This window comes from Mycteria americana, chromosome 6 (assembly GCF_035582795.1).
Source record: "Mycteria americana isolate JAX WOST 10 ecotype Jacksonville Zoo and Gardens chromosome 6, USCA_MyAme_1.0, whole genome shotgun sequence".
Lineage (NCBI taxonomy): Eukaryota > Metazoa > Chordata > Aves > Ciconiiformes > Ciconiidae > Mycteria > Mycteria americana.
The window spans coordinates 19,869,792-19,891,131 of NC_134370.1; the positions used below are offsets into that span (position 1 = coordinate 19,869,792).

General features: G+C 42.7%; 2 long non-coding RNA genes across 2 annotated transcripts in view; one reads left to right on the forward strand and one right to left on the reverse strand.

Moving 5' to 3' along the window:
• On the reverse strand, positions 1 to 15,007 carry LOC142411258 (uncharacterized). Its single transcript, XR_012776144.1, has 3 exons — positions 14,907 to 15,007; positions 13,935 to 13,973; positions 1 to 477 (listed from the first exon to the last, which is right to left on the reverse strand). It is a non-coding gene; the product is annotated as an uncharacterized LOC142411258 (long non-coding RNA).
• The window catches only part of LOC142411257 (uncharacterized), a 16,908-nt gene continuing 10,466 nt past the window's right edge, over positions 14,899 to 21,340 (forward strand). The window contains exons 1-3 of the long non-coding RNA XR_012776143.1: positions 14,899 to 15,065; positions 16,893 to 17,067; positions 18,050 to 18,175. This is a non-coding gene — a long non-coding RNA (uncharacterized LOC142411257). The remainder of the gene's footprint in view (positions 15,066 to 16,892; positions 17,068 to 18,049; positions 18,176 to 21,340) is intronic.

The window sequence follows — 21,340 nt, forward strand, 5'->3', positions numbered from 1 at the left end:
TGAAGTTTTTTCTAATATTACCTTAGTTTTTGTTTTGTCACATTCTTATGTTTATAATAATCCCCTATGCTACATAGGTAAAGGGGTGGCTATGCATGTATTGGCTTAGAGCAGCGAGTTGTCTTTAAAGGAGTTGTTTTATGTGTTTTCTTTTATGCTATTCAGGAAGTACTTAATGCTATTCAGGTGAGTAGCTAGCTCAAAAATCATGATCTTTAATATGCCCATATTATGCCCACTATACTTATAAAAAACCTGCAAAAATGAGTTGGCAGAATTTTGTATGAAGTTGTGGGTAACATCTCTTTCCTGAACAACGGTACATTTAGGAAGTGGCTGGCAGTTTTTTATTCTGCCCATGAGAAGTGACACTCCAGAAGACTCCCTTTGTGCCCATCCTTCTCAGGAGCATTATGGAGAGGGCGACTGGCTCAGCGGTGCAACAGCTGTGGAGGGAGGGATTTCACTTTACTGCCCCTATGAAAGGGAAAAAGCGAGGTAAAATGATATTAATTTGGACTGTTATCGACAGTTCCAAGAGTCACACTTGAGAAGCTAGCAGAGTTGTGTACAGGCGTTACTCATCCCTGTTTCTGGAGCCCCTAAATGGGTTGTGCTGAATGTTGTACGGAACTGGAATAAAAAGGCAGGCCCAAAGGAAGCTGGCAATCTGTGTGTGATACAACAGACGATAAATGAGTGCTAATGGATGGAAATAAGGAAGTAATTCTGTTATAGGCCACTCAGCAATCTGAATAATTGGTTTGTAGGGAAGGTTAGAGGGGATAAAAACTTCCTGTTTTCTAGCAAAAAGGTTGTTTCTAAAATAGAAGGACTTTGCTCAATATCTTTTTACAGTCTGGTTGGAAGTTCCTCATGATACTAAAAGCTGTTTAGTGAGTTTGAAGTATTTAATCTCATACTTCTTACATGTTTGATGAACTGCTGTGGAACCCTCTTGGATGGCCACAAAGCCGCAATCTCTGAATTAAGGAAGGACAGGTAGTCTGTCCTAAGGCTGAATCTGGTCCCACCAGAGTTAATCATTGTACACTGTGGTGGTGCTCGGCAGCCAGCAATACAGCACTTCTGGCTCTGGTGTTGATTTATCAAGAGAATAGCCAGAGACCAGGCTGCTGCCAGTGTCCATGGGTCACGGCAAATGCATCCCAAGCAGAAAAAAGTCTCTTGGGTCTTTGTATTGCACCAAGGATAACACAGTCCCAATCCAAACTGGAGCTCCACAATGCAAGTAAGAATTATTAATGGTAACAGACTGCTGTACAACTGAAAACACAGGTCAAGGACACAAGACATCCTTGCCTCAGTAGCTTTCCATTTGCTCATGATGCAAATGTCTCCAATGACTATCTGACTGTTCTCCTGTTCTAGTCTTGTGGGCAAAGCATTAACTGTGATGAACTCGGGGTTCATGTGAGCTCAGCTCACATGGTAAGTCAGACTCCAGACTCCCCATCTGTGGGAGTAACTCCACTGATGGCACTTCCTTAAGTAGAGTTGTAGCACTGTGCCTTTTTTTCTGCTGTATAAACTTGGACCCATGTAATCTAAGGAATTCTGCCTAAAATTAGTTGGCATAGTGAAGTTTCTGCTGAAAGATGATTGAAAAAGGAGAGAAGTGAGTGATAGGAAGTGAAGCCAAACTATACGTGGTGTGAACCTTGTTTTCCTTTTCAAAGTAAAACTAAATGTATGTGATCTAATTTAAAATGACAGGATGCTTTTGAAATATATATAAAATGTTTCATTTTAGTAAGAAGAAATGCTGAAAATCTTTTTTGCTACCAAGCAGACATGTGGATGACATTGGCTGGCAGCCTCTTACAGCACAGTAGTACAAAGGGAATTTTTTCAAACATTGCCACAGTACATGGGTTTTTTTCAGTTGAGATCTTACTACCATAAAGTCAGTCAACTGAGAAGAATTTCTCATGTTTTGGGTGGTAATAAATCTTCCAGAACAGTGTTAACCAAGAGCTCTGGCAGTTTTGCTGGTTCATATTACTCTATATCCCACAATACGAATTGCTGAAACAGGAGAAGGGGCTTAGGTACACATTTCAAACATTTCCTTCCTAGTTTTGGTCAGTATCATATGACTACGTAAAAGAAATAGGAAGGGATTCATCAATATATAAGCGGTAAGCTACATCTCAGGTTTTAAGTTAAAAAAAGAAAACAAACCCAAAACAACTCTTCTTTCCCTGCTCCCCCTCCTTATTCCCATCTAACTCTTCAACAGACTTTGTGAGAAGTCTTGGAACAATTTCCCTTTTCAACACTTCTAATTCAAATGACTTACTAGAAATGAATATTTCATGGCATATCAGGACTCTGTTCTTCAAAGCTTCGTCTCTTTAGTGCTAATTATTTCAACAAGATCTCTACTAAAGGCAAATCCCGTCAGTTCTCTATATTGTCTGCATTAACACTATAAAACTAGCTTCATATGACAGTTAAACTTCTCTTTTCTGGTATTTCCTCATTTTCACATTTTAGTGTCTCCCACATAAAGAAGTGACACAGTTTCAAGAGATGCAGGGTTTGGAAACCCTGCAGTTAACCAGCTATGGCTTCATTAGTAAAAAAAAGCAAGACTGCTAAAACTTAATCCTTACTTCCCTTTCTCTTCAAGTCAAAGCCACCGTCGATTTCTGTACTGGAAATTCCCATAGCAGTATCCATAAACAAAGTAATGTTTAACCCTCCAGGTCAGTTTGAAATAGTATGTATTGCCTGAGCAAGGAAGCAAGGTCTGCTTAGACACTTACGTGTTTGGAGTTAAGAAACTTGGAGAGTTTCCACTAGACCTCACTTCTCTTGTCGTAGTAAAAATCCCCAAACAAATCAACCCTCCACCTGTATTCATTTCACAATCTGATGGGCCCAGAGGTAATAAAATAACCCCCCAAACCCAACACTTACGTCATTTGATCAAATGGAAAGAGGTGCAGTGCAAAGCTGGAAATCTTTTCCATGTACCTTGGCCAAGGTCAAGACAACCCTGTGAGCAACCTGGCGCCTGCAGTGTCAGTGTTTCAGACACGCTTTCAGAGGCTCTTGCCGCAGTTCCTTCATGCACTGTGCACACTGAGGAAAACACACGTACGGCGAAGTCTTCATGTCACCCTTTGAAGTTCCCTCTTCTTCCTTTACTCATACTCAACCTTCAGCATCCCATCTCTCATTAGCTGCAATTAGGAAAGAGAGCCTTCCTTTGTCCTGGCTTCTGCCTGACTCTTGAAGTCTAGCTGAGCATCCAGGTGGACCCTCACACTGAGAACGCAGATAACAAAAGCTGCTGGGAATGGCCTACGAGAGAACAGCACGGGGGCTCACAGTGGCATTCTGCTTGCCACTTGCTGGTGTAATCCTCCAGGTGAGAGCATTAAGGCCTGATGGCTGCTCTGTGTTGCCAGAGCAGCATAAAGTAAGACCAGCACCGCCAAAGAGCAGTGAACGGTATGAGCAACAGTGGCAATAATTTCTCTAGACTATTCTTTGTCTCACTGAGCAACCCAAGGCTGGGGAAACACCTCAAAGGAGGGAAGAGCCAGAGTTTCAGACTTCCACTCTTTGTCCTCCAGCCTCTGAGCTGAATGACCTGGATCAATTTGACTTTCTAAAACTGGTATTCACAAGAACCACACTTCAGTGCTTCAAATACTCAAGGCAGCTTTTCCCTCAATACCTACATATGGCCTTTACTTATCCATACTAAGTTTTCTGATGGAGAACCAGGAGGCTTTGCATGCCCTTACCCGTTCCCACAGCCAGTCTCCCAGGTGCCTAGCATCCTTATTCACAGTAATCAGACGTACGAAAGTAACAATTCAATTCCGGTTTTATGAAGTGCAGATTTCTGTAAGGATGGAGTTATCATCATAAAATAACCTGCTGTTTATTATCAGGCCCTATAGGTTTTGACAAGTTTATTAGTTTTAGATGTGAATCTTAACTAAGTCCCATTCCTTGACTAGTTTTAGATGTGAATCTTAACTAACTCCCATTCCTTGACTATTACAAGAGTGACTTTGGCCTCTTAAACACTTAATAGACATGATGAAACAATAAACTAGCTGAAATGAAAAGAAATGTTGTGGGATTAGCTCTGCATTTGAACAGAGCTCTTATTGTATTATTTAGCAAACACAAGGACAGATGCTTGTAAGGTGGTTCTTTTGAAAGAGCAAAACAAGTAGGACGATCTGGGGAGACATGGTGTGAGTAAGATTAAGTCTTATAAAGAAAAATCCCTCATGACACTGTAGCTGAAAAAACCAAGGCATAATATTTTCCATTTGTCCATACAAGCTATTGCAACAATTTCTGCAACGAGGCTGAAATGGTATCTGCAGATAGCCTTTGGGGTGCAAACTTAATGTTTGTGTGTATGAAGCATCCTGGCACGCACAGATGATCTTCAAATGCGAAAGATTGCTAATGTATTTTGCATCACAAAACATTTGCAGTAGTCCTACAGCATTTGACAGCACTGTTTACGATCGAGGGCCAGACTGTAATATCTGTGTTCACAGCTATTTAGCTTTTACCCTCGCCCTTCCCAAATTTTCCTCTGTTTTATCCCGCTTCTGTTGGGCATGTGACCATATAAACTATATGAACAATTGTACTTCTGTCAGGCTAGTCACCCTGTTGGAACTGCCCGAATCTCACTGGGCTGATAAATCACAGTTCGATAGCTGCTGCCAGACATAACAAGGACATCCACTGATGTCAGTGAAGCTATTTGTGAAGCAAGCCACCGCTCAAAGGGAATAAGGGTATCTCACAGTTGATTTGCTTGCTAGGAACATGGAAGTTAGGGGAGCAACAACAGGCAGAAATATTAAAAAGTCATTTTGTATGGTTAAATACTTATTTTGGGATTGTGAAGTACAAGAAAACAGGGAACATAAATATATTAATTCAGTAAAGACTATATTAAGGAAAATGATTCTTCACATGAAAGCTGAAGCACAACAATGAAAAAGTATATATTCCAGCAGAAAATCCATCACTGTTTACCTCCTTCTGCTAATACAATCATAGTTTAGGCTAAGCCCATCGTAAAACTTAAATGAACTGGAAAAGAGAACATTCTGTTTTGCAACTGTTAAAAACAATTGAATATGATGTTAAGTTCGCCATCGGTTTTGGCAGCAAGGCCTTGCTCTTTTAAACTCCTATGTGCACACTTTCTACTCTTTTGTAATAGGGACTTTCAAAAGTCATTAATTTGGCTTAGTTTGCATGGGAATGGTGCAATCTGGACAATGTGGAGAGCAGCATTTGAAAGACATTGTTTGCAAGGTTGTGCTGGGTGACAGCAGCACTTCGATCTGTCAAACGCCTGAAATGTGCGCTCACCCTGGGAAAGACTGGAATAAATGAGGAAAATAAGGTGATACTGGTCACTCAGCTGCAGCTACAGAGTCTTACGTGGCATGTGGGCGAGTTTTTGGGCAGGCAAAGAGTATACCAGTGTTGTACATCAACAGAAGCCCCAGGACAGATCTGGTACTGGACAGAAATAATTCTCACTTCATCTGCAGTGCTTAGCAAACAGATTTGTTTCACTAATTTCTCTTTAATCAGATTCTGAACTAGAATAATTCTCTCTTCAGTGAAACTGGAATAAGGAATATTCTAAAAGCATGAACAACTAATAAGACATGAATAAAATGACTTCCATGTGTATGTGATTATTGTAAATGTGACTTCTCTTTTAAACAAAGAGTACTGTAAACAAATACATGATCCAGTTTATTAACTGAAATTGGCTGGATTACAGTTTGAAAATAAGATACACATGTTGGCAATTACTATACTTCACTATAGTTAGGCCTTTAAAAAGCATACTTCATGTGTTTTTTCCTGTAGAAATTGTAACCTTTTTAGCTTGCCTTACTAGAAGGTTTTGAGAAGTATCTTTTCAAAATGTATATGCGAGCCTGACTTCTGAATCCATATTCAGACACGAGAGGGCAGATCCAGACTCCGTCAGTCACATGGGCTGGGGTAGAAGTTAGAAAGGTCTTCCAGCCAGATGGGGTACACCACAGAGGGGGACTAGGTACAGATGTTTCAGTGGGTAGCACGCTTGCCTATAGCCTGTGTTGCTCAGGATACAAGACCGAGAGGTGCGTGGCCTGGTTCAACTAGAAGAGCTGTGTCAATGTTCTGTTTTCTTAGGGCTATTTTGTCTTGCAGGATGGTTGTTCTCATCTCCTGGTCTGTAAAATGGTGACGAAACAGACCTTCCTTACTTCCCGTAGATGTTATTAGGGGAACTTAAACTGCCAGGCTCTTAGGTACTTGTTGCCAAAGAAAGGTAGATTTGTTGTTGTTGTTTTTTAGAGTAGCTTTGAGAGAAAAAGCTTCTCCACTTGGTATAAATAATGAGAGAAACCTTCTAAACAACAGCAGCCTGGCATTCAAGGCACTTGTGGGGTGTGCGGGCCAAGTTCTTGTTCCCCGTCAGGCAGAGCCCTTGCTTCGCCGTGGGTCTGCTGCCTTGCCGGGGCTTAAGCCTTAAGCACTAGGCTGCTGGCCACTCTGGAGCAAGCCTCTCAGAGTGAGAGCCTTCTCCTTCTGACACACAATAAAAATGTGATTTAAGCACTTCACACGTTTTGAGAGAGCTCTGCGCTGGGTTGTGCTGGTTAGAGTGGAGGGGGCAAGTTAGATCCCATCGCAAGGAACAGTGATACAGATCTGAACCAGAGCACCATACTCAGCCTAAACAAATGATTGTTGCTGCACAGTTTGGACAGATGGCTGGCAAAACCAGCCAGAGGCAATTCAAAGATAATACTCATGTGATGTCCCACTTCCCCATGTTAAGGAAACGCGTGTTAATCCTGGCACTAATCCAGTACTGGGCTATGACATTAGAAGGGCATAGGCAGCAAGTAGGAACATGTCTGCAGAGATCATTAGGGGTGATTATTCGCTCTCACAATACAAGGACTTTGTGTCGCAGAGGTAGAAAAAAGAAGAGGAAACCCAGGCTTCCAGGAATCTCTGCTCAAGCCCATAATAATCTCCAACATATCCAAGCAATGATGACAAACTGTTTTGCAGGCATTATTGGAGCAATGATTTTGGGTGCTATTAGTCCCATCCTGGCATAGCTAACATGCAGGCAGGAGAAAGACAGACCTTACCTCTCCCTTCCTGTCATGCAGCCTAGAAAACCAATGAAGTGTCACAATAGATATGAACAACAGCACAAATAAACCTCCTTATCTAATTGACTCCAGTACTGGTGGCTCATGGTTAAATCAGTCAGAAAGACATGAAGTTAAAATGTCAAGTTTAAAAGCTAAAGAAACTAACTCTGGCCTCAGCTAAGATTCTTGCGCAGGAGCTCCACGAATAGAGGAGTGCCACAGTTAAAAAGCGGTATCTATTTCAACCAAAATTTACTGAAGTATGAAGGATTCCCCCAGTGAAGGAGCTGTCAGTCCTGTTCCCCCTTCCAGCACAGCAGAGGCAAAGCTGGCCAAGTGATGGGCTGGCTTAGTGTCCTGCACTTCAGGCTTCATCAGGGGGGTAGTGAGACATCACTTTCCAAGCAAAGCCTGGGATAAAATTACAGCAGAGGCCATGCCAGTCTTCAGCTGCCCTGAGCAGGTCACTAACATAGGAAAACTTTTTTTCCCTGTCTTATGTTACAGCTTTCTCTGGGTTGCCAGAAAACCTCAGATTGTGTTTGGGTTTGGTGCCGATTCTAATGTCACTTTTCAATAAAGTGAAATAATTTGTCATTTGCAAAAGGAATAGAGTTAATATTGAGCACGTCATAAATCTTACTAGAAAAAATCTGTTCAAACTACATGAGATGGAAGTGTGTTCTGAAAACTCTCTAAAAGGTCTTAAAAACGCGGTAGGGGCAGAGAGATGCCATCCAGTTAGTCCTCTAGTCCTACCCACCAGTTAGTCCTCTAGTCCTACCCACCATCATGACTACACTAAATAGCAAAATAGTCAGCTTAGGAGGGGTCAGAAAATGGGTTGAAAATATTGAGAGAATGACCAGAAAAGGCAGTATTCCCACCTCTCTCTGTGTCATTTCATTCTACAAAGCCAAAGATTGTTTTCTTGTCTTTAGAAAATGAAAATGAAAGCCCTGCCCTGTTTTGTTAGGAAGTGTTGATCTTTTTATACCACCTATCTGCTCAGACAAGCAGAAAATTCCAGATAAATCTTTGTAACAGGTCTTTTTTACTGTAAGGCCAAATTAATGGTTGAGGTATTTATTTCTTGGAAGAATAATAGATGAGTTTCTGCTCTGCCTCTGGGTTTGTGGCCGTTAATCAGTGACAGCAATTAAAAATTATTGCCTTGTAAATTGTTTCCATTACCAGCCTAGTTCACGTGTTGGAGGCAGGCGAAGGTGAGCAGGGCCATGGCGGTCAGTGGGTTTCTCAGGCTGGCAGCCAACACCAGCACTACTGTCTTTCGTCCTGTGATGGATGTCCACTGGAGCAGAGCTCCACCAGCCTTTGCAGCATGAGGGGTAGCATGCATCTCTTATCACAGCAGCTCCGAAGGACTGACATGGTTCTCTCTACTTTCATGTGTTCCCATCTTTGCTGCATGTTAGGCTAAGCCACAAGCCAGCTAATGGCTTTATCGGCCGCCTGCAGAGGATTAGACGGACATCACTTGACTGGACATCACTTGAAGCCCGGGCAGCTCGTGGTGGCAGTGGCTCTGTCTCGAGGGGAGCTGAACTGCAGCGTCCCATGGCCCCAGCAAAGATCAGACTGCATTTATGCACCCAGGCTTTACAAAGCAGCCATCAGTCACTGTTCGGACACAGGGGACTGAGATGGGTTTTGGCAGCTGGATCCCCAAAAGCATTCAAAGAATGGGGTGGGACCAGACTGTGACCAAACTGTTAGGAGCCACTGGTGGAGACCGGGGGAACTGTTCCTGGAAGAGAGCCCCTCCATCACAGCCAACCTTATGCCAAGAACTGCAGTGACGCAAAGACACAAACATTCATCTCACTACCTATGCGGTGTTAGTTTTGTGGATTACACAATAAGAAAGGTATTATTAATAGCAAATTCGGCCCTTGCTCTCAGACATAAAATTTGCAAAGCTATGAAGCCAGGTGTCTGATACTGTGGAAATCACTTCAGAGATGAACACCACCAAAACTGTTTTTAACTGGCCATTCTGGAAGTGTTTCCAAATGTGAAAGCCTTTGTTTAGGGAAATCTGCCAAGTTGCCAGGTGACAATAAGGTTACCTAAAATAGAACTTCCAGAATTCAGATGCTTATTACAAAAATGAACAGATAGGATCACAAATCTATCTTAAGCTAAATACCTCTCTTTATTATTCAGGGACCCCTAGATTTTAATTTTTATATTTTCTAATGCTTGACTTCCGTTATGGTAGGAATTATACTACTGTCATTTGGTCAGCTCTAGCAGCCATTGCTTTCATTAAAACCAATGGAAGCAAGATCAGATGCAAACCTATTTACAGCAAAGCCAACCAACAAGCCCAAACAAACCCCAAACCCTGTCATTTATAAAACACTTTCTTTGATACAGCTCATGCACAGCTCCATGAGAACCATGAGGGGGTATATTAAACCCTTCACAAGGCTGAAGAAGGCAAGTATCAGATGGAAGACACTCTATAGTGGATCTACTCTGACTATTTCTAAGACATTGAAACTTCGGCAACTATTTGAGATGTCTTCAGGTTCTCAGGCTATAATCTGTTCTTTTCAGACCAAACATGGACATTCTCAAACCAAAACAGTTTTCCAACCAACATTGCAGAGGATTAAAAAAGAAAAAAGTCATTTCTCCCTTACCCAGTTAAGGGAAAGCCCACAATGAGGAACTCGGAACTGATACTCTGCTTTTATACAGAAATACCAAGAAAAGAGGAGCTGGGGAAGGAGTATAATGAACAGTCAAGGAACGGTCATTAAGAAGGATGAAACATTAGACAGTTTTCAAGCGTATCTTAAGCAGATATCATGGTAAAAATGGCTATAAGGAGCTTTTGTTAGTGTTACAGATTTGACTGGAAGCAGACGTCTGTCACAGTAATGAAGCTGTTGCTGTAAATGTTTTACAGTGGAGAAATAGCTTTCAGTAGCTAATAAAAACATACATATTTAAAGAAACAGTGCCTTACCCCGGTCAGCATTCTGTTTCACCTTTGATTTCCTTGTTTTCACACCCTCTGCACATTTCTTTCTTGCTGAAGGCTGTAATCCTTGAGAGAGGAGGTAGTGAGGTTCTGCACAAGTGTAATTGTCTAAACCTGTCTTTTTTTTTTTTGCAGATTGAGACTTAAGAATTTAACGATTTACAAGACAACACCTCTGCTTGAGGCCTTCTTTCAGCTTTTATTAATTAAAAGTACATGTCTTTGATACAAAGTGGAATCTCCGTGAGGTGAGAGGCATTGCATTCTCGAGTATATTTAACAGAGAGCAACATAATAGATGCAATTTAGGCCTCTTATATCCTGCTCATCTCTTTGGTGGCATAAATTTAGAAAGTGTTAAAAGGTTTAATGCTTATAAGACTTAAGCATGTTACAGCAAGCCAAAAAAAAAAAGGGGGGGGAGATTATGCATTCTCTCAGGAATCTGTCTAAGGAAGTTATGGGTGTAACTGCAGCGTGCTTTGGCTTTGGTGAAAGTCTAGAGCAAGAAGTATTGTGGGATGTCCCCGGGGAAACTGACAGAAACAAAAGCTATAAAGTAAGGGAAAAATCTAGGTAAGAGAATTGATACAAAACTTTAGGAGAAATGAATCTCCTATTGGACTGAGAGCCTAGAAGAGGATTATCTTCCTTCTGGAACTGACAGTTTATTGCAGAAAAAGAAATGAAATGCTGTAGCAATGATGGGTTCTCCCAGAGCGGTTTCTGGGACCTCTCACTCCTCTGGGACTCCTCGGAGGAGTGAGAGGAGGTTTTTTTCCTATTCTGCTATTTTGTTAGTTATAGCTGTAACAGCAATTTAAGCAACAGAAAGAATTTTAAACCACTTGGGGAAGTAGTCAGGATTTTGTGATTGACTATTCTTTTGTGATTTCTGTAAAACGAGCGGGACTCAATGCAGTGGGACTCCAAATTGTGCCCTCCTCACCACTGACCCCAGAGCTGCTCCTAAGGCGGTGCTGTGAAAGCCTACACTTGCTACTGGAAAGAGCCGTTACTGACAAACACGGGTTCAGAAAATGTTCCAAATAGTCATGTGGCCTCGTGTCTGACTTCTTTTTCTAAAAGCGAAAGTTACCTGGTTAAGTCTATTCTGGAACAATACTGTCAGTTGTTTTCTGAGTATTCAGAAAGTCCTGCTTTGTTTGCAAATTTAGACCAGAGAACAAACAGAAGTAATTTCTCAGCTTCAGCAAAACTACGTATTGGAAGCTGGAGGCAAATATCAGGATACCTTCTTGCTCGAACATTATGGGCCAGACTATGTCAAATGGTGGAAATCAGAGTAAAGTTAACAGACTGTCTTGCCAGTTCCCAGTGAACATCTGACTGGGCTGAGCTGCCCCATGGTCAGCCCCCAGTGCTTGCACCCGGGCAAGGTTTCTGCTCCACAGACCTGCAGAAGGGTGCGAGTGACCAGCTGCCCTGCAGATACACGTTTTAAGTGTAGCTTCAGCATCTGCAAGTGGAGACTAACGCCTTCGCTTGCATAAAGCGCTGGGCTCTGCTCAGTTTTGCAGAAAGTCGTGTTTATCATGTTAAGTTTCTTTAGGGAAGAGGGAGACTAGAATTAGTCTCCTTGAAGCTGTTTCTTCTGCTGCTGCAGCTTTTTTAAGTATAGAATTTATGGTGTAAAAAAACCAGACATGTGCCTAATGCCAAAATTCCAGTGCCCAATATTTTATATCTGTGTTTACTTCACAGCGTCATTCAAGCCCCAGAGCTGACCGGTCCAAGTAGTCTTAATAATAATTGCTTAATAATATTACAGCAGCTCCTCAGGAAGTTCCCACATGAAAAATCCACTGCTGGCAGATTGAGGAGGGAAAAGGTTCAGGTAGAAATTCTCCCTCCTGCATACACATCTTTAGGACTTTATGTGGACCTAAACATGTGAAGAATATAGCTTTCACCCACAGATGGCGATGAACACAATCTATGCCTTCCCAAAGATAGAAAATCACATATTTAGACTCAAGGAAATGCCAACATATAGCTTAAGGAAAGGGGCTCTAACTTCTGTCAAAACAGTATAATCAATTTGGCATGAAAAAAGTGAGAGTCAGATCGGTGTAACATCTACCCATTCATCAGGTTCCTGTGCAACCCAGGAAAGCGCAGGCTCCGGGAAGAAAACTGCCTCATCCTAATAAGGCAGAGCTGCCTGCTAGCGACATAGTCTGGATGCCTTCTATATGAACTAATGCAAACCATCGGGAGAGCTGCTTCTGTGCGGCTGAGGAGCCGTATCATCTTTCCATCAATAACAAAGTATGATCATCTTTGCAGGATCATTCGTGCCGAGTTGCACACAAATGCTTTGCTTGTGTGCGTGCTGCATGAAAATCTCATGTTACAAGAAAAGCCACTTACCGATGTCCTGGGTTACCCTCTGCATCTCCTTCAATACGAAAGCGCAGTGAAAAGAAAACAGTCGTCGTGCCTGAATAGGAAGCATTTTCTCTGCACAGGGAATATAAAATTATAGCAAATATTTGATTTATTTTTGACTCTGTAGTAAAATTATATTGCTTTTTAATTTGACTTGTCAGGACCTTCCTTTGTTTAGATTTAACTTGATATGACTGAATCCTTTAGGAATAATAGATGTGCTTTGGAACAGAAGACAACAGCTCAGAAGGGCATCTATCCAAACAGCCATGCTTCTGCCTATTGCTAAGTGGAGGTGGCAGGGTGTCTGCTGAGGTAGGAGCTGCTGCTCACTTATTTTGAAGAAATGTTTTTACTTCTTGATATATTTATAACATTCATATCCACTACTTTAATGCATTTCAGGGAGAGCCAGATCTCCCTACTGACGTCAAGAGAAGCAGCTGAAAACAGGCCAATAACAATTTTGGGGTTTTAAAGCAGGCTCTGTGGCTGTGCAGGAAGAAGGAGATTTCTTGTTACAAGCACAAATAAGAAAAAAGTCATTTACAAAGAAGAAAGTAAGTAAATCATGTCAAAATTATTCATGTTTTGCTGTAGCTCCTGTACTTTGTTGCCAAAAATTGATCCTTCCTGCAGCAAGATTTCCATCTGAATTATTAGGAGATTTGCTTGATTAAGGACTGCAAGATGTGGCTTTTGCGCCAAACCTTCATTTCGGTCTATCGGCATTGTGGGCTTTCTTCATTCAATCAGAAATACCCAATATATTAAAATGAAAATGAACACTCAGCTACATCCACTACATCTTACTGTTTTCTCTCAATAATTATAAGCATCTATCCAAAACACGGTGACATTTCATACTTTTGCAAAGGAGCTAAGTTAAAGCAAGCGGTGACCTTTTCCTACCGCCTGCAATAATCAAGTATGGCTCTACTGGCCTCCTAATCCCCCTCCATGCCCTCCTTCCAGATTTCTTCCTGGAACAGGGTATTAGTGGCTTGAAAGAGAACAAGGAATTGTGATGAAGGTAGGAGAACATGCTGTGGTGCTCTCGGGTGAATAAACAGTGCAATTGAAAAGATTTTGATTAAGCAGAGATGTTTATCTCTAAGCAGAAGAAAGCATGGGCTTATTCAACTCGCATTTTTATGAAGTGGTTTGTTTTTGTTTGTCGTCATCGGGGCTCCCTAAAGTTTGGTTACAATTAGTTTTCAGTTCAGAGAAGATGCTCTCATTTGCTCATCAGTTATTCAGGAAATGAAGGTAGCCCCGACATTCACATGCAGAAAGGAGCCTCCACCGCAAACCTGCCAGTTACTGTAAGCAGCTCCTTTAATAGCAAACTTCTGCAAAAACACAAGATACGTAAGAGGTGCATCAGACCAGGCATAAATACACCTCTATAGCTAATAAAGCAGAAAAGAAGTTGAAATTTTGAAAAGTACTTTTAAAACCCCTGCTAATGCATGTATATACACAGATCCAAGGAAAATTATGCTGGATCTCTCTGAGGTGCCATCTCCTACAGATATGCCCTTTCTCTACCAACAAACCACACATGTCAAGCTCTACCTGCAACAGGAGAGAAGCTGGGTCTGACTAGGGATGTACAATTCACTTACAAGACCTCCTATTTCACTTGTAATTCTTTAATAGTTTCAAGTTGCTAGTCATATGGTTTCAACAGTGGGCAACTTCCCTGCATGAGTTATGGTTGCCAGTTGAAATTTCTACATTTAAGTAGATGGACAGACCCAGTTATTGGAACTTCTAGATCTTGGAACAGTCCATCTCCATTGGAGAAACAGAGAGGGGGATTGCGGTACACTCAGCAAAGAGACCAAAAGGTGAGCAAGCGTAGGCCGCTGATGTGGCAGAGGGCCACTGAAGCATCGTCAAGGTGTCCTGCCAAGTCCTGGTAGGTGTAGTCAGTATAGAAACCCATCTGAAATTTTCCAGAAAACAGTTTCCACATGACCGACATCTTCTACAGGTCAAAAAAAAGTTCATTATTTCACCTCTCTGTCCCAAGCAGGCAGGTCAAGAACAAACTCTGACACATCAGCATTTCACACAAGACAGAAATTGTCATTTATGGCCACCTCTGCATTTTTCTCCTTTGGGTAAAGGAGTTCATTCCTCTGCACCAGAATCTGTCAGCACACACCAAACAATAATGACGTATCTAAGTGTAGTTACTCAGCACTATGTACCCGAGCACCTACAGCTGAGCAAGCTATTCATGTAGTAAGCCAAATTTGGAGTCTCATTCTGCTTACCCTGAAGAAATGCTCCATCATTCTTCCACTGCTTACACGCTTGTTCTGCCATCCACAGAAAGCCTGGTGACTCAGTAGTGCCCACTCTTGGGCAACAGAAAATGGAAGACACTAGAAAGCAGAAGTACAAGAGAAGAAACCTCCTTAAAACCAGGAAAGGTCTTTTTTTTTTTTAATTTATTTTGAAGTGGGCTGGCCATAGAGGACAACTTCTTTCCTCTTCCTCCGTGTTGCTTGAGTGCTCTAAGCATGCTCTGAGTCCAGACTGTGATTGGGAGGGAGCTCACTCATCTTTAACATCAGTTGTAATGCAGGTTTACTAGTCCGAACTCCTTCATTCTGGTTGAGAAATAGTTCCCTCATTTCACTGCTTTCTTTATTCTCTCAAGTTTCTCTCTGCTCTCTCCATGTCACTGTGATGAGAGAACGGTGAGTCCAGTCCCAAGCAGTCACTCTGAGTATGTATTTTAACACTGCTGTGGTTAATTAACTTGTCAGATAGCACTCCAGGAGCAGTTGGATATATAGGTCTCTCAGGCATGCTGCATATTTTGTCTTTGCCGTATCACTAATTATAACCATAGTTGTGATTAGAATGCTGAGATTCATGTTTTTACACCTCGCTCTTCCCTTGCCAATCCTAACTTTCATTTCAGCCTCCTCTCTCTGGCTCCAGCGGCAAAGAAAACAGACATCAGTGACGGGGAATGCCTGCCAATGCAGCAGGAGCGAGCCAATGCTGATCCCTTTTCCAGTAACATGTCCTGGCTGAGCATGTCCAGACTAAAAAGTCATTACAGCCAAACTTACACATCCTCAAAAGCAGCTAGTATCACTAAGTACTAAAATGAACAGCACTGTCATCAGAAGCTTCTTGAACAGACAACCTTTAGGTAACGGAGAAACTGGAAGCAGGTTTAAAACTATACTGGAGGGCATTTCTTATGCCTAGCTGCACTAATAATACCTAACCCCTTGAAATGCCTGTCCTTTCAGAGACCTGTTAGGGTCCTTGCAATGAGGGAATTCAGACCAACAGACCTGAAAAAAAAAAAAAAAAAAAGAGAGAGAGACAAAAAAGGATACAAGGCAACATCAAAAAGGACTTACGCAGGACTCAAGTACCTGATCCCAGACTCCCTTTGCTTGGTTGCCTCCTAGCACTGGAGAAAACTCGATTTGACAGATACCTACTTTTTCCGCCTCACAATGCCCAGCCAGGCCCTGAGCTGCACCACTTTATACATCCAGAACTATCTCAGCTCAGACAGAGCAGAGGAGCTCAGCATTCAGCTCCGCTTCAACCTGCTCTACACCCAGAGGCAGGGCTTTAGCTCAGCCAGGTGGCAGGAATCGCTCAGTCACGGTGCAGCTGGTTTCCAAGTCTCAGAGATGCAGACAGATACCATGGTGGCTTCTGTCTTCTTGTAGAACAGAGGATGAGGTGGGGTCCTCTTAATTCATTATCAGTCTGATGCTTAGCTGCTTCTGCCTGTGGGCAAGAAAGCTGTGATTCCGAGCAGGATGTCTTTGTCGCTAGGTGACAGCTTCATCCTCCATGAGGCAACACTCCCCATCCCACCAGCTGAAGCCCTGACACTGTTGAGGGAAGCACTCACCATGCTTCAGGGCACTCCACTGCAAGCAGGGAGTTCTGGTTACTCTCTCTGCTGCCAGAAATGCTTGCATATATTACTGTGCAAGTGCCAAACACCGCTCATCTTGGGGGCAGGAACCACAGCTCACAACTCCCCTCTTCCTCATGAGTGCCCGAAGCATTAGCCTACAGACCTGCAGCTTTTTTGTTTCTTTGTATTCATGCTTTCTCTCATTTTAATTAATTTTGGTTTGGTGGCACACATTCAAAAGGAGAGGGGAAGGGTGTTCTCCCAGGATAAGCGGTTGCCTTGAAAATAGAACACGTGGATTTGAATTCTCTCAGGTTGAGAAGGGAACCGAACGTAAATCCCATGCTTTCTCTGCAAGGGCTGTAACCTCCCATTGCTATGGGAAAGGTGCACATCTGACACGCCCAGCAAGCCATACCCGGCTCCTTGACGGAATGGACCTTGGAAGCATGCCCAAGGCAGAGCCAGGACCAGGCTCCTGCTGGAAGGCTTCTCCCTGAAGCTTGAAGCCCGTAGTAGGACATTTCAGTCAGGTAACTACCCAGGCAACTTCTTGCTGAGCGTATAGACTTTGCATGACCCTTTCCTCAGACTTCCTGACTGCTAATCTAAAATGTTAGGGGAAAAAATCAGTTATTTGGTCTAAAAATTGGTATGGTAATAATGACACTTTCCGGATTGAGCCAATATCTACAAGCGCTACACTGACCTTACAGTTCGGGTAAAATGGTCTTATACCTGATTTAGTTACTTTTTTGGCTGAAAAGTGCTTTTCCCCCATAACTTCCTTTCAAGCAATGCTGTTATTAGGTCTGGGTTACTTAGAGCTACTCAAACTGCAAAAAGGGCATGATCTTTCGGCAAAAATGCCAACAGATATTCACAAGCCGGGCTTAGATCACATGCTGAGTTTTGTAGGCTACCGTGAAGGTGTCCAACGATGACCGCTTCAGGCATCCATAGCAAAGGCCTAGGGGCTGGTGAGGCTTGACCCTGCAAGTCCTTTAAGCCCTACTGTCTTGTGTGCAAAAGATCAAAAGCAACTGAAGTAACAGTTACTGTGTTACATCGTGTTGATTCAATATACAAATATACATATTTTCACTTCAGCTTTTCCTGTGCTTTGACAAAAGTGCAATTAAAAAAAAAAAAAAAATCTATGAAATTAAATTGTGTACATCCAAAAGCCAAGCCTGTTATGTTTTGCTGCTTTTCAGTTAATTTACACTAACAGGATTTTTAGAAGTTCAACGTACCACCGCTGTCCTGTAATAATACTTCACAGTATGATAAGATTCACTGCCTTATTTTTCTTCTTGGCCCAGAGTGAATAATTCAGCATTGCATGTTTCATAGTCTGAGTCATAAATGTTGAAATTGATTACACAGAGGCATTGGAGTAGTCTCTCATTTTGCTTGCTTAAAGATCCACTGAAATTCGTTGAGACATTTACAATTCCCATGAAACACCGGCTTCTAACTTGAAGCTTTTTATATTTTCCCACCCACTGTCAGGACAGCAACTCTGAGGATGCAATACATGTTCAGAAATCTCGAGAATGCTGAAAACCCCAGACGTTGTCTAAGAAGTGAATATGTGATGAACATTGCTTAAGCTGACTTTCTTCTAGCAGTGACCAGGTATTACCGGTACGCAGGCATACGCTAATTCTCAGTACTGTGTAACCTCAGTGGCAGTCCCTGTTCCTCTGCCTACAAAGAATTTTAGTATTTCATGAAGTTTCTGTTTACTGAAATTACCTCTTTTAACTCTCTAACACCCCTTTTGGTAGCAGAAGGCGGCAGTTAGATCCTCCCAAGTCTTTCTGCTCCAGGATAAACACACCCACCCCCCTTAGCTCTGTTCTCCTCTCTCGTATGCTCAGCCGCCTCCTCAGCCCCCCATTTTAATGGCTCACCACTGAATTAATCTATTTGTCAATAATTGCACTTGTTTAAAACAAAAAAAAAAGTATTGCTGGTCTTCCTAGTGGAAGGAAGCCGAAATACACCAGAGTGCAGGATGAAAGACATTAAAGTAGGTTTTTAAAGGTGGGATTTTGCTTCTTGTCTATGGAACCAGTTGTGGTCAACTCAACAAGAGTCATTTGTGCCCTTGTTGAAGTCCATGCAAAGCTGGAGTAAATCTACGACAGGAAATGCAGCGAGTCCAGCGCTGTTTGACGGTGTTCTTTGTACAGGGGTAACTGACTCGATCCTCTACACCAAATCCAATGCCAAAGCAGATTAATGTCTGACTTCCCTAAGACACCCCCAGCGCAGGAGCTAGCTAATATATAGCTAGTGCCTGACAGAAAGGGTGCAGCTCAAGGTAATGTGGCTAGAATAAAAAGGGCACTAGCAACACCTACTTCGAATTCTGAATATGTTGCCTGTGGAAAAAAGTCAGTGGAAGACTAGGAATTTCTAAACATGCCGGCCATTTAAATAATTGTGTTACGTTACATACAATAGTGCAGATCTTCATCCATCTGTAAGTACCGTGCAAGCTTTTTATGCAACGCTTAACCATTTTCTCTTCTGCAAGCCAGTGGGTACTGAAATGGGGGCTCCGGGGCAGATCAAGGGAGCTGATGGAACAACGTGGGCAGCCCGCTCATTAGACCTCCTGCACGACCAGGCCTGGGCAGGACTTTCTGCACAGCATGTTCCTCTTCCCCAGCCTCACAAGGCAAATTAGAATACATCCAGTTAAGACACAGAGGAAGCTTCAGCTAGAAGGAAATAACCTAATTCATATTTCACTGGGACATGAAGGTGATACGTCCATTTTTACTCAAGCAAACACAACAAGGATAACAACACTCTGCAGTCCAGGGCCAGAACGCAACCCTTACTGTAAGTCGAGGGTTTCAATATTATTCTTAGAAGGATCATCTTTTAAAGAGTTGCCAAAACCCTCCCTGGCCAGAGCTAATGCCTTCTGACATGTAGGGAGTCATATTTTAAAATGTTTTGTCTTCGTGACACCCCATCCCCTAATGAAGGGCCATCCCGCACACGCCCCGTGATAGTTTGCTGTGTTGCAGCTTGCTCTGTGCGTGTGTCACACCTTGCAACCCCCCTTTGTTGGTCGTGTTTGCAGCCTATACCTCAATACTGCTCTGAGCAACTGGTTTCCTGTAATAACCTTTGGAACTTACATCTTTGAAAAATTATACAGCAAAACCACTCCAGAGATAAGAGTTTTCAGGTGGGCTGGAAAACACTCCTTGTCACAGATGAGACTCAGGAGTTTTTCATTGGCTTTAATGCAGCATGTGTTTTTTCTGGCATCAGCGGGGAAAGAAAATAATGTGGTATCAGACGATGATAAATCAAAGTATTTTTAAAAGACTGTGTTCCACCGTCTCCCGCCTGCACAACAGTTTCATGGAGAGGAGCGTGGACGTGAGGCAAAGCAGTGCCTACCGAGAGAGAAGAGGAGGGCACGTGCTGACACCGGGGCACAGCCACATCACCTGGTCCCTCCCGGTGCTGCATATTTGCTCTGCAAAGCCCCAGATACGCAGAGGGCTTGCTTGGCTTGCTACGTGTTTCTTCAAAAGAGGAGTATTACTGATGTTGGAGATGTCTATACCACAGAGTAAGGTGGGGAGGGATTTGCAGTGAAAATGAGTAACACTGTTGTAAACCCTTTGTACCTTCCAGCCCAAGGCCCCGGAGCATTTCCCAGCTGTACGTGTAGCCTGAGGGGCTCCCCGGGATGTGGCGGTCCTGAGCACAGCCGTCCCGCAGCGCTGCCAGGGCGGCTGCCCGGCCCCACAGCATCTTACTGCGAGCCCCTCTCTGGTGCTGAGCCGGTTTGGTTTTAGCTCTGGCAGGGAAGGGTTCTGTGGCATCAGTGCAGAGCTATGCTGTTCCACAGGCAGCCTCCCAGCCTAATGCGTGAGTTTTAAAAGCTTACTTAGTAAATATCAGATTTCGTATTATTTCATCTACCATTTCCCACCCCCGTCCCGGGGCTAAGGACAAAAGCAATGATGTAACTTTGCATTTCGGATCAGATTGCTGCCGGTCTCCTCTCCCCTTCCACCTCTCCCCTCTCCCAAGGTTTCTAAATAACAAACATTACCACTTCCCTAGCACTCGCTCCAAGCCCACACTGACACAAAGCCAGACGAGGCTGTGGCATCTCTTCAGGAACACAAAATAAAATGAGACCCAAGACACCCGGGAACTGGTAGAAGGTAGAAACTATTTCGGTCTGCTCCTGGGTTTAAAGAGCCAGCTGCCAGGACAAAAGACTATGGAAAATGTCCTCTACAAAGACTCACAGTAAATGAGAAAGGTCAGCGGTGACAAAGCTGCTAAAGAGACAGTAACTGTAGCTAATTAGATGGGCTCCTGCCTGAAATTAGCTGTCTGAAACTCAAGGATTTGTCTGTGAGATATTTTATTTTAATTTTCTGAGGCCTCACTAGGCTTGTGTATTATGCCGATGCACTTCATGCAACACAAAGATGTTTCCTTTCCCTTTCTTTTATTATTTATACCTTAAAAGCATCATTGTGTTCTCTGTTAGGTCTTTTTTCTGGAAAAAGTAGGTGAAGGTAGGTGAAGGATAGATCTGCAAAATCTTACATACCCAGCATAAGTAAGTGGACACTTGTGAACTTAAAAATACTTTGCAGGTGGACAATCAGTGCAAATTTTTTCATTAGGAAAAAGTTTTAGCATTTGAAATGGCCAGTTCCGACATTTTCCTAATTGATTTTTCAGTTCAAAATTAAACAAAATTCCTGTTAGGGTCATTTTAGCTTGGCATGTCCAAGTCAGCATCTC